The sequence below is a fragment of the Dama dama genome, chromosome 2 (genome assembly GCF_033118175.1).
Source record: "Dama dama isolate Ldn47 chromosome 2, ASM3311817v1, whole genome shotgun sequence".
In the NCBI taxonomy this organism is placed as follows: domain Eukaryota; kingdom Metazoa; phylum Chordata; class Mammalia; order Artiodactyla; family Cervidae; genus Dama; species Dama dama.
This window is the reverse complement of record NC_083682.1, coordinates 39,294,849-39,314,198: the sequence shown is the minus strand read 5'-3', so window position 1 is coordinate 39,314,198 and position 19,350 is coordinate 39,294,849. Positions and strand designations below refer to the sequence as shown.

General features: G+C 39.6%; 1 protein-coding gene across 10 annotated transcripts in view; it reads left to right on the top strand.

Annotated features, from left to right (window-relative positions):
* DLG2 (discs large MAGUK scaffold protein 2) overlaps positions 1-19,350 on the top strand; it is a 2,226,746-nt gene that overhangs the window by 953,103 nt on the left and 1,254,293 nt on the right. The gene's annotated exons all lie outside the window — the stretch shown is intronic.

Sequence of the window (19,350 nt, the reverse complement as noted above, 5' to 3'; positions counted from 1 at the left end):
TTCTTAGTAGCTAATTATAATACAGGGTGAAAAAAATGCTGTAATAACTTTTATACAATGTCGTGGGAGAGCAGAGAACAGGCTCCCTATTGGTGTCTGGAAAGAGAAGAAGAAAAGGTGGGACAAGGAGTGTTTTCTGAAGTCATGAATGAGTTGTATCTTCATCGATGAGTAGAAGATACTTAGGTTTTAAAAAGTGTGTAGCAGTGGGTTTGGGTGGGTTCAGAAAAGGAAGAATATCTCAGATAGAGGGAACAAGATGGAAAAAGGCCCAGCAGAGTGACGATAATGGCAAATAGTTACCGTGGTTAAAATAAGCGATCCAGGAAAGGAGGAAAAGTGGCAAATACTATTGAGAAAGGTAGGCTGGGGCCAGATCAAGAAAAGCTTTGTGTAATATGCTGAGAACTCTGAATTTTATTCTAAACACAAAGATGAGCTGATGAAGAATTTTAAAGAGGGGAGTAATTCAGTCAATTATACATTTTAGAAGAAATTATTCAAGCTTCAGGATGGAGAATTGATTGGAAGGAGTCCAGAATGATTATTGTTAAATAGTCCCAGACTTCCTTTAAATGGATTCACTGTTAATGTACATGGATCATAAACATTATTTGAATTCTATGTAGCTAGTCCTTCTTTTGACCTCAAGAGCAGAGTCCTATTTAAGGCTCCGGAGCTTGCTCCAGGGTGAAAAGCTGTGGAATTGCTAAAAAAATATTCCATAGTTAGTGTTTTTTGAAGAAAGTGTACATTTATTCTGTTGTTTTATTTGTGAATCAGGATAGATTTTTATTACCCAGACAGGAATTACCTGCAGGAAAATGGAAAAGAGGTGAAAATTTTGGAGTGTTGCTTTTTCTGAGCTAGAAGGAACTTTAAAATATGACCAGATTTCTAGAAACATAAAAAAAAAAGTTAAAGGAAAAGCCCAAGCTGCAAAGCCTAAAGTTTGATTTATTAAATAATTTCAACAGTTACCTTCAAGAATGGCTTAACTGGGTTATAATAATGATCTGAAAATGTGCTTGGATGATCTGCCTCACATAACTCACTTAGTAGAGGTTGAAGCACTTCATTAACATTTTTAAAATGTATTTTATTCAAGTATAGTTGATTTGCAATGTTGTATTACTTTCTGCTGATATATGTGTGTACACACACACACACACACACACACACACACACACACACATATATATACCTTCTTTCCCATATTCTTTTCCACTATGGTTTATCATAGGTTGTTGAATATGGTTCCCTGTGCTATAGAATAGGACCTTGTTGTTTATAAATCCTATATTTAATAGTTTGCTTCCCTGGTGGCTCAGATGGTGACATATCTGCCTGCAATGTGGGAGATCCAGGTTCGATCCCTGGGTCAGGAAGATACCCTGGAGAAGGGCATGGCAACCCATTCCAGTATTCTTGCCTAGAGAACTCCATGGACAGAGGAGCCTGGTGGGCTACAGTCCTTGGCATCACAAAGAGTCAGATATAACTGAGCACCAACACTTTTACTGTCATAGGATGTTGAATATAGTTTTCTGTGCTATAGAATAGAACTTTATTTATCCATCCTTTCTATAATAGTTTGCATCTGCTAGTACCAAATATGTAATCCATGCTCCCCCCCCCCAGGCCCTCCTCCTTGGCAAGCAGAAATCTGCTCTCTATGTCTGTGAGTCTGTTTCATAGATAATATCATGTGTCATATTTTAGATTCCACATATGTGATAGCATGACATTTATCTTTCTCTTTTTAGCTTACCTCCCTTAGTGTGATAATCTATAGGTCCATCCATGTTCTTGCAAATGGCATTATTTCATTTTTTTATATGGTTGAGTAGTATCCTATTGTATATATGTACTACATCTCCTTTACTGATTCATCTGTTGGACTTTTAGGTTATTTTCATGTCTTGGCTATTGTGAATATTGCTGCTATTAACTTAGAGGTGGGTATATCTTTCTGAATTATAGTTTTGTGGGTATATATGCCCAAGAGTGGAATTCCTGGATCATACAGCAATTCTCAATTATTGAGGAACATCCATACTGTTTTCCATAATGACTGCACCAGTTTACTTTCCCGCCAGAAGCTGGGGCACTTCAGACTTAAATCTGATTTCGGGCCTTTTGTTGTAAATGTTGCTCTTAGCAGTATTTTCAAACCATATCTAGGTTATCTCTTACTTTTCAGAAAAGTGAAGCTTTAGACTGAAAGGGAGCAGTCTTTTTTTCCTAGGTCAGTTGACCTCAACTCCAGAAGATTCAATTAAGGTTCTTATTTCCAATATATTTTTCCCTTCAAACATGATAAAATAACCTGTAACTTTAAATATATTATTTTGGAGAGTTACAGCTACCTCTATGGAATGATCAATGAGGATTTGTCTGATTCTTTCTTGGAAAAGAAGCAACGTTGACAGGATTTCCCGAGACTCTGCTGTTCTTGATGACAAGTGTTAAGCTTTTGAACTCTGAGTTCCTATATTTGAAGTCTGGTATAAATATTTCGACACAAAAAACTTCTGTTTGGCAAGTTGGCATTCAAGTCTGATAGTGGGTAAGCCTTTAGGCAAAATTGTTGAGTATGAATAATATCTTCCTGCCATTGGTTCTGGGTAGGACTGGGGTATGGCAACAAGGAAACGTAAGGGAAATAATATTTATTGAATACCTAGTATGCTTTATTTTTGGGGGGTTCCAAAATCACTGCAGATGGTGAGTGCAACCATGAAATTAAAAGACACTTGCTCCTTGGAAGAAAAGCTATGACCAACCTAGACAGCATATTAAAAAGTAGAGACATTACATTGCCAACAAAGGTCCATCTAGTCAAACCTATGGTTTTTCCAGTGGTCATATATGGATGTGAGTGTTGGACTATAAAGAAAGCTGAGCACTGAAGATTTGATGCTTTTGAACTCTGTTGTTGGAGAAGACTCTTGAGAGTCCCTTGGACTGCAAGGAGATCCAACCAGTCCATCCTAAAGGAGGTCAGTCCTGAATATTCTTTGGAAGGACTGATGCTGAAACTGAAACTCCAATACTTTGGCCACCTGCTGTGAAGAACTGACTCATTGGAAAAAACCCTGATGCTGGGAAACATTGAAAGTGGAAGGAGAAGGGGGCGATGGAGGATGAAATGGTTGGATGGCATTACGGAGTTGATGGACGTGAATTTGAGCAAGCTCCAGGAATTGGTAGTGGACAGGGAAGCCTGGCGTACTGCAGTTCATGGGGTCGCAAATAATCAGATACAACTGAGCAACTGAACAGAACTACACAGTATGCTAGGGGGCTTCCCTGGTGGCTGAGTGGTAAAGAATTGGCCTCCCATTGCAGGAGATGCAGGTTTGATCTCTGGGTTGGGAAGATCTCCTGGAGGATGAAATGGCAACCAACTCCATTGGGAAATCCCATGGACAAAGGAGCCTTGTGGGCTATAGTCCACGGGGTTGCAAAAGAGTCAGATGTGATTTAATGACTAAACAACAGCAAGTATGCTAGGACAGTTACCCCTTCTTTAATTTTCATAACAATCCTAAAGAACTTAAGTTGTTAAAAAGAATTTTATCAAAGAGAAAAGTATGTCAGAAAAGCACCTAGTCTAAAATTATACAGTAAAGAAGTGACAGAACCAAAATTTCTGCCCAGGTCAATATCCCAATCTATCTTCTTTTTATTACTTCGTGTTATCTGAAGTAGTACTAGCTGATGCTCATTTTCTTGACACCCATTTAAAAACTTTCTTTTAAGTGAAGTTATTTTTTTTAGTGTAATTTCTGCCTTTGACGTGTATGCATTGAGACTGGGAGTTAAGGTAGTTGTTAATGCTGTTGCTATGTAGTTTCTGAGTAGTACCCAACTCTCTGAGACCCCATGGCCTGTAGCCTGCCAGGCTCCTCTGTCCAAGGGACTTCCCAAACAAGAGTACTGAAGTGGAACCAGTCCTATTGTAACATAAATTTTTAACCTGCAACTGGTTATGGTTTCCTGACGCCCTAGGACAACTTGAAGTTCTAGGTTCCTCTGACATAATAAGCTATCACTTAATTTGACCATTGTAACAGGCCTATGAGGACACTTAGTTATTGTGACTCTTTGATACACAAGAAAGGAGGATCAGAAAAGCTGCAGTGATGTTGTACTTATTCAGGTGGATTTCTGACTAAGTCCTACACTGTCCTCTGTGTAGTATACTTCATTCTTCCCGAAAGTCATGTAGCAAAGTCAGAAAATTTTATTACTTTATGTCCAGTCTCCTTCAATGCCTTTTTATGTTCATTCACTTAGTTTTCATTCATTCAACAGGCATTTATTGACAAATTGAATGTCTTTTATGGGCCAGTCATTGGTTTAGGGCCTGAGAGGAATAAAAATAAAAGAAGACAAGTTCCTACTCTACAAGGAGCGCACACAACTTAGTGAATTGTTTGCAGTGTGCACCCTGCCATTTCCTTTGATAGCCTCGATCCTCCGTGAGGATAACTCATAGGAGGGACAAAACATGTTTTGTGTGATGAAGGCATTTGAGAAACACCCAGACTGAGTTCACAGGATTGTCAACATATTAGAGAAACTAGCAGACGAATCGAACAAATGATAAGGTAGCACTTGCGACTGGCTGCCACCCTGTTTCAGGAAGAGAGGAAACAGTGAATGCAGGTGTTGAATAGACAGTGAAGCCAACTGCTGAAACCCAGAGGTCTCTTCACGCCCCTTTCCTGACCAATAATTGGTAGAACATGAAGAATTAAGCCATCAGTTATACTAAAGTGGATTTTTAATGAAAAAAACTTTCATAGTGTATTTTTCACTTAAAATAGGTTTGAACCTATGTATAATATAAATTTATTCTTGACAATCAATATATGTCTCAATGTATATAAAAAATAACTAATATAGTATCAGTGACTACCTGTGAAAGATAAGATTATGCTTTGTTTTTTAAAATGTTCTTTGTTGTGAAATTTCTATAATGAAGTCATTGATTGTTTTGTCTTATAAAAACTGAACTTTATTATAGTTAAAAATTGTTACTAAAAAGAGGCTGTGCACTGCAAATCCCAAAGCAAAATGTAGCTGGATTGAAAATTAGACTGAAAATCATAGTAACAGCAAGAACTATCCAAAACCTAACCTCTGGGCTCCGAAAGGCCCCCCAAAAGTGGAGAAACTCCCCCAAACACTTGAAAAGAGCCTGTTGCCCGTTCTGAATTATTAACTCAGACCAGCTGGCACTAGTGGTTAAGAACCCATCCGCCAACGCAGGAGACTAAGAGATCCAGTCTCAGTCCCTGTGTCAGGAAGATCCCCTGGAGGAGGCATGGCAACCGACTCCAGCATCCTTGCCTGGAGAAGCCCATGGACAGAGGAGCCTGGTGGGCTGCAGTCCATGGGGTCGGACACGGCTGAAGCGGCTTAGCACGGCCCTGGTTGGTACAGTTCTTTCCCCGACTCTGTGGACTGTTGGGATAGTCCTGAATCTGCTAGAGCCAAATAGGTGACATGAACACAGACACACCATGGTTGTGGCCCTGGGGTGGAGCTAGGGCTGTCTTGCCGGGTCAGTGAGGGAAAGGTTTGCGGGCTGTTGTTCATTCCCTGAGGCTGACCATCTTCTCAGGTGGGACAAGACCCCTTGAATGTGTCTCTCTCTTCTTTACCCGTTGGCCCCCAGGAGACAGTAACCATCTGAGAGGATGCTTTGTTCTCCCAGGAACTGTAAGTGGTTTGGAGTTGTTTTGTTTTTATTTTAAGGCTCAGTGTCTTGCAAGTTTATGAGGAGAAGGTAGGAGGGACTTGATCGCCATTTCCTCTTCCCTTCTGTCTCCCTGTCCTTTTTCTTCCATCTCCCCCTGCCTCCCCATTAGCAGCTCTCTCTGTAGCTTTCTCTCCCTCTCCCTGTTTTTCCTCCTTTTCCTTTCTCTTTCAGCCATAGCCTTCCCTCCTTCTTTCCACATGCCTTTTTGGGAACATCTACTTTGTCAAGTTCTGTTAGGTACCATAGACAGCAATGATAAGATGGGCTCAGTATTTCTCCATTAAAAAAAAAAAAAAAGGAGAGAGAGAGAGAGTGACAAAAGGGTTGTCAGAATACTTGCAAAGTTTTAGAACCTGAGAAAGAATTTGATATCTTTGAAATTTTTTGCACAAAGAACAGAAACTTTTCCCAGGTACTTCTGCCAGTGTGATCAAATGAAGTCAGTGGTTGAGTCTCTCAGCTGGCTTCTCAGAGCTGTCAGCTTCAAGGGCTTGGAGGTGCGTCTCCTCCCCAGTGACAGCTCCCTGCATTTCCACAGCTGCTCCCCAAAGCAGGGCAGTTTCTACTATCCAGTGTGAAGAGCTTTTGAACTGTGGTGTTGGAGAAGGCTCTTGAGAGTCCCTTGGACTGCAGGGAGATCAAACCAGTCCATCCTAAAGGAGATCAGTCCTGAATAGTCATTGGAAGGTCTGATGCTGAAGCTGAAACTCCAATACTTTGGCCACATGATGCAAAGAGCCAAAACATTGGAAAAGAACCTGATGCTGGGAAAGATTGAAGGCGGGAGGAAAAGGGGCCGACAGAGGATGAGATGGTTGGATGGCATCACCGACTCGATGGACATGAGTTTGTGCAAGCTCCAGGAGTTGGTGAAGGACAGGGAAGCCTGGTGTGCTGCAGTCCATGGGGTTGCAAAGAGTTGGACACAACTGAGCGACTGAACTGAACTGAAGAATACTGGAGTGGGTAGCCTATCCCTTCTCTAGTGGATCTTCCCAACCCAGGAATTGAACCGGAGTCTCCTGAATTAAGGCAGATCCTTTACCAACTGAGCTATCAGGGAAGCCCCCATAAGGAGCAAAGGGAGTATTTTTTCACCCTGAAATAACTGTTTACTAATGTGTCAGTACCTTTGAACTCTAATCAGACTCTTCTGGTTTTAAAAATAGTTTTCACAAAAGGTTTGGGGCAGAGGGACTTGTGTTTAAAGGTCAGAATATCCTAAGTAAACTGGCTACCTTGTCTCAGGAATTAGGAGATTCGAGAAGAGCTAGAACAAAGGTGACACTATAATTAACAGGCAGCTGCAGGGAAGGAAGGAGTCATGCTGTGCACTGTGTAATTTGGAAACCAAATGTTCTCGTCAGAGAAATCTGGCCTTGTGCAGAAAGCTAGGGGGGCTGTTACAGACAAATGCTTTGTGTACCATGTCAGTCACCTGCCCTCTTTCTGGTGGAGCGCAGCCAGGCCATTCATTAGTTCATTCAGTTCCAAATCTAATAATTATTGATCACTGTCTATTCACCAGGCACATTGCTGAGTATAGAAACACAAAGATAAATAACAATAAAAAAAACTCTTGCCCTCAAGTAGGTCCTTACTTTATAGAGAAGACAGACAGACAAGCAAGCTGACATCCCTCCTCCTCCTCCTAACCCCCCAGTCAAATGGCTTCTGAGACAGAAGCTGATATAGGATATCACAAATGCAAGAAGGTGTGGAGCTTTTCATTGCCCAAGAGTTTGGAGAAAGTTCCAGAGAAAGACTTGAAGTATATCCAGGAAGACTTTCCCGGGTGAACTTGGAATGGGGAGGAGTAGTCTAAGCAAAAGATGTAGCCTGTATGAAGGCAGGAAGATGAGCTGTGCTTAGCTGATCAGTCTTGTCTGATTCTTTGCGACCCCATGGACTGCAGCCCACCAGGCTCCTCTGTCCATGGGGATTCTCCAGGCAAGAATACTGGAGTGGGTTGCCATGCCCTTCTCCAGGGGATCTTCCCAACCCAGGGATCGAACCCAGGTCTCCCACATTGCAGGCAGATTCTTTACTATCTGAACCACCAGGGAAGATGAGCAAGTACTCATAAAATTCTAGGAAGTTTTCATAATGCACACAGAAGAGTGTATGATAGAGCCACGGTTGGTAGAAGATGGAAACAGGAGATAATTTTAGCACAAACTGGAATACAGCCAAGTTAATTAACTTCTGTATTGAAAGACTTTTAAATCAACCATTTGTTAAAAGGTCAATTTTGTTAAGAAAGGTATAGTTGAAATTCCTCAAGGGCTGAGATTATAAAATATTTTCTTTGCATAGCTAGCAGGTAATACAGTGCTTGACATAGAGACACTCAGTAAATGAAGACCTTGGAATAATCAGAGAATAATCCTTGGCGATGTTGAATTATTAATTCTTAAGAGAGAGATAGAGGAATGTTGAGTTTTTCTTATTGTAGGCCAGGCCCTGTATTAGGAGATTTGCATATATTATGCTAATTAATATTAACAATAGCCTCATGAGGGGGTGTGTGTGTGTGTATATATATATATGTATATGTATATAATTGTTGTTGTGGTTCAGTTGCTAAGTTATGTCTGACTCTTTGCGACCCCGTGGACTGCAGCACACCAGGCCTTCCTGTCCTTCACTATGTCCTGAACTTTGCCCAAGTTCATGTCCATTGAGCCAGTGATGTCATCCAACCATCTCATCCTCTGTTCCCCTCTTCTCCTTCTGCCTTCAATCTTTCCCAGCTTCAGGGTGTTTTCTTCCAATGAGTCAACTGTGCATATCAGTGGCCAAAGTGTATATATGTTTGTGTATGTGTATATATATATATATTTTTCAGAATATAAAATCAATTTATAAATACAATAGGCTTTCCTGGTGGCTCAGTTGGTAGAGAATTTACCTGCAATACAGGAGACCCAGGTTCAATCCCTGGGTGGGGAAGATCCCCTGGAAAAGGAAATGGCAACCCATTCCATTCTTCTTGCCTGGGGAATTCCATGGACAGAGGAGCCTGGTGAGCTATGGTCCATGGTTTGCAAAGAGTCGGACACGACTGATCATCTGAGCATCATAAATATATATGTGTGTGTGTGTGTATGTGCACACATGTGCTGTCACTTCAGTCGTGTTTGACTCTTTGTGACCCCTTGAACTGTAGCCCACCAGGTTTCTCTGTCCATGGGATTCCCAGGCAAGAATACTGGCGTGACTTGCCATTTCCTTCTCCAGGGGCTCTTCCCCACCCAGGGATTGAACCTGTGTCTCCTGCACTGCAGGCAGATTCTTTACTACTGAGCTATGGGGGAAGCACATATCTGTCTATCTATCTATATCTATATGTGTGTGTATAGATATATATGTATGTGTGTATATATATATATATATATTTTTTTTTTTTTTTTCAGAATAAGCATTTGAGGCTTTGAGAAGTCAAGTAATTTACCCTGATGACTTAGCTAATATATGGTCAGAAGCTGGATTCAAACTTGGATCAGTCTTTTTCTACAGCCTACATTTCTACTCTTTGGTGAAAACCTTTACTGAAATTTTTGCTGCCATGCTTTGAGGAGAGCGCTGCATGTTCATTTATAATAATAGAATAATGTGGAATTACACAAGCAGTTGCTAATTTATCTAGTAAATGTTGTAAAGTCTGTCAAAGTTCAGAGAAAAGGAGTTGAAAATTAGCTTTTTCCCCTGTATTTTGTAGGTTGGGGAAGCTTTATATTTAACTTACTACTGGTAAATGGTACATGAAACAAATGGATAACAAATGAGACCATTGAATGAATGATTGTTTGAATAAATGATTGTGCATAGCCTTGCCTTTAAAGAAAATCTTTCTGAAGATGCCAGTGTTAGATAGCTTGATATACTGTGTTCTGGATATTTTCAATGTGTAGCTGATGACTCATCTGGCCCCCAAAGGGAGTGAGAATATAAATATAACCAGCGTGGAGAAGGGGGTGCCTCTGGAGCACTGCTCAGAAACCTCGGGTAGTGCTCGGCAGGCTCACTGCCCCGGTAGCTGCCCGTCTCCCGCGGCTTCTTCCCGCCAGTGGAGTGCTGGCCTTCTGTTTCCACAGCCTGAAGCTAGTTGCTGATTTCTAAGCAGCATCATTTTCATCTTTGAGGCTTTATAAGGATGTGATCTTTTTGCTTTCCTTTTTCTCTCCATTTCAGGCTGAATGATTTTTTTCAGCCTTACATGTCAAAAAGCTTTGCTGCCTTCAGACCTCTGAGTCACGGGCAGTGACAGGCGCCGCCAGCTTTCCGCCTCAGGTCCCACATGCTTCCAAAAGTGCACATTTGCTGGATGACTCGATGGTGTGGAGGAGGACGCCAGAGAGAGGGGACCTTCCCACTGCAGTGAGGGCTGCCCGTGGCTCTCCTCCCACCCCAGCCTTCAGAGGCCACAAGCGTGGTGTTTCAGAGGGATGAGAAAGCCTGCCTAGGACTTTGTTGCCAATAGTGCCAGAGATTAAGGGCTCCCCACAGAAGATAGTCTGCCTCCGACTCCCCACAATATAAATTTGGAAACCAGGGATGAGTTATGCATGGGTTCTTTTAAGATCTCCTGGTATAGTTGCAAGAGGGACACATAATTTAATATGGAGGCAAAACACCTGCTTTATATATTCATAGTACTAAAGGATAATGCATCTAAATCACCCACACTAGTCCCCGAATAATCGGTCCTCAATAAGTAATAGCACTTACCGGTGTAATTATTATAAAACAGATGATGGTAATGAAGACAAAGAGGAATCTGTATGTTCTATGTTTGACATCTCATTCATTATCCCTGCCCTAAGGCTTTTTACTAAATTTCACATTTAAAATGTAAGGGAAAAGAGAATATATTGAAATCATTAGTAGATTATATGATAGTGCAGCTGCAATTATTCTCATTCTCTTATCATCTAAATCAGTATCTAGCCTTTCCTAGATGATTTTTTTGCCACATGTTAAGCTACAGTGTGGCTCATGGTGGGAAAGGTACAAGGTTTAATAAGTTAAGTAAAATAATCAAGACTTTAGATAACCTCAGACTTCAAATTGTCTATGTGCTGGTGTTTTTATAAAAAAGGTCTGCCATTTGACTCTTCAGTGAAGCTAATCTAGGCTAAATGTGTCTCTGTCTGAAGTCTTAGTACTTTTATAATTTCCCTCCAAGAGTGATGGGGTCTGGCTTTTAGTTAGAAGACCTACTTTGTGGATATTATGATTGTATTCTCAGAGTACCTGGAAGTTGTGAGCAGATGTACTGAGAAGAAACCCCGGACGTGATCTGGTTTCTAGGTGACACGCACAGAGTAACCTTGAGTAGGGAAACTGCATAATTTAGCCCACTCTTGATGGGAACTAGTCATAAGTCATACTGAAGCAGCTTGTACAGAAAAATTGGAGCAGACAGCTTTGTAGTTCAGCCCAGTTGCTGCTTCCTGTTTCTAGTATAGTTGCCAGGAATGAATAAGTAGACTCTGGTAAAGAGGGATTTGTGTGTAATGGTATCTTGGGGATATGTAGTGGCTTCAGTGGGGAGAATGATATTTAGATATTTAGATTGGTAGTTTCCCAAATTGTTAAGGGCTTTTGACTTGGAGGACAAATGGATCCTTTCTGATAGTTACGTTGCTTGAGAATTTTATGACGCTATTGGTATCTCAGTGGTAAAAGAATCCGCCTGCCAATGCAGGAGTTGCAGGAGATGCCAGTCTGATCCCTGAGTCAGGAAGATCCCCTGGAGGGGGAAATGGCAACCCCATCCAGTATTCTTGCCTGGAGAATCTCATGGACAAGGAGTCTGATGGCCTGCAGCCCATAAGATTGCAAAGACTCAGACATGACTGAGCATGCACATACACCTCATTCTTAAGATGGGGTCATGGTGTGGGTCAGTGAAGAGTACACATACTATTTGAACTATGCTGGTCACTGGAAATGCTAACGATGAATAAGATGAGGGATGCCACAGAAAGGATATTGATGAGCAAACCTTTAGTCCTTAGTTTCTGTCTCTGTTAAATGGGAATGACAATGCAGACCTTATGGGATTGTTGTGAGGAATAACAATAACGTACATGACAGGTCTCATACAATATCTGAACAATACATGCTCAATATATGGCAACTCATCATAGGAGTTATAGCCACAGCGGTCACTCTGATAGTTTTCTATAGTGACAATAATAAAAACAACAGAAATAAAATAGTAACAACCAATCATTCTATGTTTGCTAAGTTGGAGTCATGTTAAAGCCTTAGTAACATTACTGAGCATGTTAAAGCTTTATATACATCATTTTAATAATGGAAATAGCCCTTTGAAGTAAGATGCTGTGATCATCCCATTTTAGATCTACTTGTAGATGTAGTGGTGGTAGTCATTAATTATAAGAATGTTGTAACAGCGTTTTTATCCCTCAGTGTTGTCGACACAGGCAGAGTATGAGTAACAGGATTATATGCACACCAAGCTTTCCCAAGCTCTTTGAGGAAGCACTGCAGTCCTTCGAACCTTGATGTTGTCTCCTGATCTCTTTCCCAAATCTTTGACTCAAGTAGAAGAACCGTGAATGTCTGACCATAGCCACATTCTTCAAAGATTATCTATCAGAGTTCACCGTTCTAGTAAGCATCTCAATTGATATGTCTTCAGTGCCTACTATGTATAAGCACTCAACTAGACGCTGAGGATCTGAAGATGAGTGTATTGCAGTTCCTGAACTTGTTTGAGAACCACTGGCATAGAATGATGGGTAGCTAAGTGAATTACAATACAGTGCAACATGCACTGCAATATGGAGGTAATTTTGCAGCACGTGGAAAGTAAAATGTTCCTATTGTGATGGGAAGGCCATAAACATACTACCGTGGTTGGGGAAAAAAAATAGGATTTATTTCAGACTGACCTAATCATGTGAAATACGTATGTTAGGAGAACTTTAGTTATTAAATACTACTTGCATGCGATGCATTAAAAATAGTTAATCAAAATAATACTCATCAGAACAATGTATGGTAGGAAAATTCCTAAAGATTTTCTAGATGGGAATGATACATATATATGGTTTAGAATTATATGGCTTAGAATGTGATATTTGGAGTCAGAAGTTCCATGATTAACACCAAGTCACTAAAACTCTGATTTGTTGAATCACCAACTCAATGGACATGAGTTTGAGCAAACTCTGGGAGATGGCAAAAGACGGGGAATCCTGGCATGCTGCAGTCCATGGGGTCACAAAGAGTTGGACACAACTTAGCGACCGAACAACAATAGCAGCATCTATTGAAATGTAATAGTCTGCCTGCTCTACCTTTGCCATATTTCCACAGATTTAACTGCTATATAATTTATAAAATGCTATACAAGCTTGAAAGTGCTGTCTAAACACTCATTTTTATTACATGTATCTGGAAAGATCAGGGAAGATTTCATGGAAAGATTTTTTTTTAGCTTTAATAATAGAATTTGTGTATGGAGAAGAAGAATCTGTGTGGAGGAGGTCAGAAAATTTTCCAATTTCTTCTCTTGCAAATGGGGTAGGATCATCACAGTGATGCTTCCTCATATGGTGGGGAGAATGGCGTAAGTAAATACATGTGAATAGGAAAGCTTAGGACTAAGTTACTTGGGGTATATCTAGTTATTAGTAGGAAGCCGTTCAACAGTAGGCAAAAGAGCAGTATGACCTAAGAGCTCTCTTGTGGAGACTGTTCTGCCTGTAGTTGATGGGATTCCCTGGAAATCAGAGAAAGAGAGTGAGTTAGGAGGCTAGAGTTAAGAGATCCTGAACTTGGTTAGAGGCTGCAGGAGTAGAAAGGAGGAAGTGGGTATGAGAGGGAGTACAGTGATTGACTGTCCCGAGAATGTTTCATCTCTCCAGCTCTTCTGACACCAGCATGGCCAACACTGATTTAAAAGAACTTTGAGGAAGTGTTATAGTAGCTGATATCCTCCACTACCTGCAAAATAGAGCTAGAATATGACATTCAGATCTTTCTAAGTGTAGGCCTTGATGTGCCATGTTCACCTTTTTAATTCATTCTTTGCTACTGCCACAGTAAATCATTCCTTATTTTGTGACCATGTCTAACATTTTCCTTACACCATTTCTTCTACCTGAAACACAAGTTCCAACACATGTAGAATGTGCTCATCCTTCGGTTGCTAGATAAATAGTCATCTCCCCTGCTATTGGGCTTCCTTGGTAGCTCAGCTGGTAAAGAATCCGCCTGCAACGCAGGAGACCCTGGTTCAATTCCTGGGTCAGGAAGATCCCCTGGAGAAGAATAGGCTACTCACTCCACTATTCTTGGGCTTCCCTGGCAGCTTAGCTGGTTAAGAATCCACCTGCAATGCAGGAGACCTCGGTTTGATCCCTGGGTTGGGAAGATCTCCTGAAGGATAGGCTACCCACTGCAGTATTCTGGCCTGGAGAATTCCATGGACTATACAGTCCATGGCGTCACAAAGAGTCGGGCATGACTGAGCGGCTTTCACTTTCCCTTTCCCCTGCTATATGCGCCCCACCTCCACCTCCAGCATTAGAATTTCTATCTCCTTCCTTGAAGCAGCTAACATGTTTGCCAAAATCAATATATGCAAAAATTAGGCTTTACTCAGTAATCAGTACTAACGCTGAGCCTTTTCAGTCCACTGGGGTATCAGATTCTTATGAAGGAATCTGATGGCTTTTGGACTCTGTATTCAAGAACCCTTATGATCAGGCTCATCCCTCTTATGATACCTAATGTTGATGAGCTGGTGCTGTTGCCAGACCGTTCTGTATTGTCACACAGTTCTGTCAAGAAAGACTATTTCTGGTGACAAATTGAAAATTATACCAATTAATCTATTGAAGTTGTTAGACAAAAAAGAAGTCATTCAGGATAAAAGTACCTCCACAATATCAATGTTTTTCTCTGAAAACAAAGGAAGACACTTCTTCCTTTTTCAAAGGAAGACTCTTCTCTGCTCTCAGTCACACTGTCTTTTCCATGGGTTGCTTTTGCATCCAAATCCCTCAATACAAAGCAGTCCATTCCTTGAAGATAAACCAGTAAGTGGTAAATTATATCGAACAATGCCCTTTGCTGTATAATCTGGGAGAGAGGGGTCCCTACCTTTTCACTTACTGTTGGCCTTTTAAGAGTCTAATAACAGCTTCAAAAAATTGTATTAATGCACAATTTCAACAAGCAGCTTCCTATGTTATAGATTCCTCATGCTTCCTGGTGGGTAAATAAGGTTGTTTTCTAGTACTACATGTTGATAGGTTTCAGCTTGGGAGTGTTCTCAGCAAACACCCCCACCCCTCAATTATCCCCAGGCACGCACTGTCCCTCCCACACTGCTCCCATAGGACAGAGTTACTACCCACATTGGTGGGTATAAGATTTGCAGCTGCCCACTTGGACTGACCTTCACTTTTGTCCAATTAATTGCAAATGCTTGTTAGTAGGAATTGACCAACTGGGCCAGCAGCTCCTGCTTTCAGTGCCTTTCCAAATTGCTTGTACTTATTCCCCATTTAGCAGGTGCAAAATGTCATTGAGCATTTTGCTTTACTCACTTGGCATTTTCTGGATAAAGAGTAGTATTGAGGATCTTTTATTGTTTACTTAACAGTCATGTTTCTATTTCTGTGAAATGTCAGTTCAATGCTGTTTGTCTATATTTTATTACATTGCTTTTTTTTCTTATTGATTTAGAGGACAATTTGATATCTTCTTGATATGGATTCACTATTGACATGTGTTGCAGATAGCTTCTCCTACTTTGTAGATTAAGCCCTTGGTTTTAATGTAGTCAAATATATCAATTCTATTTTTTTCCCCACAGTTGGCACTTTCTGTCTTCCTATCCCAAGGTCATAAAGATATCAAGCTATAACTTTTGTTTTTTTATGTACTTAAGTATTTAGTCAATCTGGCTTTGACTTTTGCATATACTTTTTTTAACAGATGAATAATTGTCATAGCACTATTTATTAAATAGCTTTTCTCCTGCCCTTAGTCATCTTCACTATCACCCTGAGCTATATGATATTTCTGTACTTGTGGGCCTGTTTCTGTGTTCCCTACTCTGTTTCACTGGTCAATTTGTGTACCCCTGTGCTAAATCCACACTATCTTAATTAAGATTTCTTTATAATGAATCGTGATGTCTAATAGATCGAATTTTTCTACATTATTTTGCTTCAAGAGTATCTTGACTTTGTTTGGCTTTTACCCTTTCATGTGCCATATAGAATGAACTTGGAAAGTTCCACAGAAGTCTTCTTTGAATTTACCATTGAAATTGCCTGAACCTATAATTTAATGTAAGAAAACTGACCTTTGTCTGATATTGAGTCTTCCTTCTATAAATCTGGACCATTTTTTAATTTATTTGGCTCTTTTGTGTCTTTCAATAATGTTTTATAATTTTTCCATAAATAACTTACATTTTAAAAAATCATTAGTTCTGAAAAATTGTTGTAGGGTTTTTCATCATGTTCCTTTATGGTTATAGATTAAAAACAGTATCTCTACCTCGTCCCTTATCTATTGAAAGGATCATATAATTTTTTCCCCTTACCCTGTTTAGGTGACTAATTATACTGAGTGAGTCATAGAAGTTAAGACAACTTTGTATCACTGATATAAGTCAATTTTTCTTCCTTGCTTCCTTCACTCCTTCTTTTCTTTTTCTTTCTCTATTTTTGTTTTAACTTCATAATTCTGCTGTTATTATTATCAATTTTCTTCTACCTTTGTTTAGATTTAGTCTGTTTTTATTTTTGGGAATGCCTAAGGTGGATGACTAGCTCATTGAATCAGTCCTTTTCTTTTATATTAGCCTTAAATACACTACATTTTTCACAAGATGTTTTAGTACATTGGCATCCCATAGCATTTGATATGCAGTATTTTTATTAACATATAAATAGAACTTTTTACAAAAATTTATTTTGTTATTTATTTGAGCCAAGAGTTTATTTAGAGATTTTTTTTTTTTTTAAATTTCCAAACTATGGGGATTTTTGCCATTTCTGTTACTGATTTCTAGTTTAATAAAATAATACCTAGGAAAAGTAGTATAATAAATATTCTTTTAAATTTATTTTAGCCTAAAATGTGATCAGTATTTTGCCAGTCTTCTCTGTTTGCCTGGAAACATGTGTCTTCCATTTGTTGGATATGTTTCTAACTGTATTCAGTAGGTCAGGTTTGCTAGTTATGTTTTTCAAATATTTTATACCTTTGCTAAATTTGTGCATATTTACCCTATCAATAAGTCAATGTGATCAGTTTATAATCTCCCTCTTGGATAGTGGATTTGTTATTATTTTAAAATATCTTCTTCAGTTTCTTTAAACTGTCCGCAAGCTCTCTTTAAGTTACCTATCTGATAGTCTTAATATCTGAAGTCTTTGTAAGTCTAAATCTGTTCTTTCTCATGGTGGTCTGTTTCGTTAAGTCTCCTTAATGATAACCTTATATTTTTGCTGAACTTAAATAATGGGAATTCTGAGAATCAAAACCAGGGGGTATTTCCTTACAGAAAGGATTAGACGTTGCTTTTGAGTAGAGCCAAAGAGTTCTTTGGATTTGGGACTACTTTGGTTCCTTCCAAGGGCCCTTTTAATTTCAGATTTTAATGTTGTGTGATCTCAGACCTGAAAACATTATTTTTCCTCAGGTGTCCCTGGATTTCATTTTCCTACAGTCCACGTTCTAGTTTTGGTTGACAGGATTTTGCTTGATGGTTTGTTGTTTGTTTTGGTCTTGCTGACTTTTCTCACATTCTTGTATGTCTGTGATTCATTTAAAATGTGATGGTCAGAATTTATCAGACACGAATATACTGCACCAGGAGGGCCCACTAGAGTGAGTGCTTTGTGTGCAATATTGATGGAAGTGCGAACATTGTAATGCGGATTTTGATTGCACTGATTTCCTGCTTTAAATCCTCCAATAACCTTCAGGTTTAAGTGCAGTCTCTTTAGCAAAAGCATTAAGGCCCAACAATCATACGTCTTCCCACCTCTCTCACTTCTTTGCCTCTACTTATCCATGTGACCCTCTACTCTTCTACACCAAAATGTTTACAATTTCCTGAATATGACACTTTTTAAAACCTCTGCTGTTTCAGAGGCTTTTTACTATTTGTCTATCAGGATACTTCAGCTTTTGAGTTTCAGTGCACAGACTTATCCTTTTTAAAGTGTTTTCTAAACCCAAAGACTAGTATAAGCAGCCTCCCTCTTCCAAATTCCCATAACCTTTATTGTAGCTTTTACAGCACTGCATTACTTTCATTGCTTGGTTTTGTGTGTCTGTGTGTGATTTTGTTTTGTTGTTGTTGTTGTTTTTTCATTTTTTTACCCCACTAGGCTCTGAAAGAAAAGGCTGTTTATTGCGTATTCTTCTATTTCCAATGCATAATATTTTGGGTGATCAAATATGCAGATCTCTCAGTTTTGAAGGCTATTACAGAATACTTTAGACTGGGTGGCTTATAAGCAAAAGAGATTTATTTCTCATAGTATTGGAGTCTGGAAAGTCCAACATCAAGACGGCAACAGATTCACTCTTTGGTGAGAGCCTACTTCATTTTTTGTAGAGAGCAATCTTGTTATTGTGTCCTCACATGGCAGAAGGGTCAAGGGAGCTCTTCGAGGGCTCCTTTATAAAGGCACTAAAGGTAGTTGTTGAATGGGGGCAAATGTAAAAGAAAAGGAAGGAAGAAGGGATTCTTGGATCTGAACGATGAGATCAGACTCACCTTTCTAGCAATATTTCTTTGCAACATTTATTTAACATCTTTATGCTTTTATTTACTCTTCTGCAAGAAAGGGGAAATATTCCATCAACTTCAAAGTGAGGCTAGCAGTAATAAACACTCAAAAGGCTTAAACGTATGTAGTTATTTAAGATTAACTAAGCACCTTCACAAATATAATTTCATGTATCATCTACTGATAGTGCCAGGTAGTGAAGAACTCCATACTTTTTTGAACTAACGCTTAGGGTGACCAAGAGCAGTACTTAGTTAGTGGGCATTCAGTGGTCCTCGTGACTCCCAAGTGCTTCAGTCTGCGTTTATTAAGAGTCTACTATGTGTAAGGTGCGTGTGTGGGTACAGAACTACTGAACTCATCCAATGAAACTAAACTAAACTTATTTTTCATAAATGAGTTTTTCTTAAAAGAAAAATAAATTTTTCTCTTCACCCTAGAATTACAGTCATGATGCCTGATACTTTCCATGCTACGTAACTCTCACCCATAGCAATTAGAAGTGACAGAATAAATCAACGGGGAAGTAACCCATTCAACTGTATCATCTTTATGAATTGAGCTCTTGCTTGAGAGTTTAGCTGAGTAATTAAGTGTGGCTTTCGCTTAAGAGTTCAATCAGTTATGTTTATTTTCTTCTTATTGGATTAACTCATGAAAACTGAAGAATCGTGGCAGGGCTCATATGGCCGTGTTGAAAGTCCTGTAAAACAGCAGATGTAGATTATAGCACAATTGATTTAACCCCTGTAGCTGAATTGATTGTCCAGATGG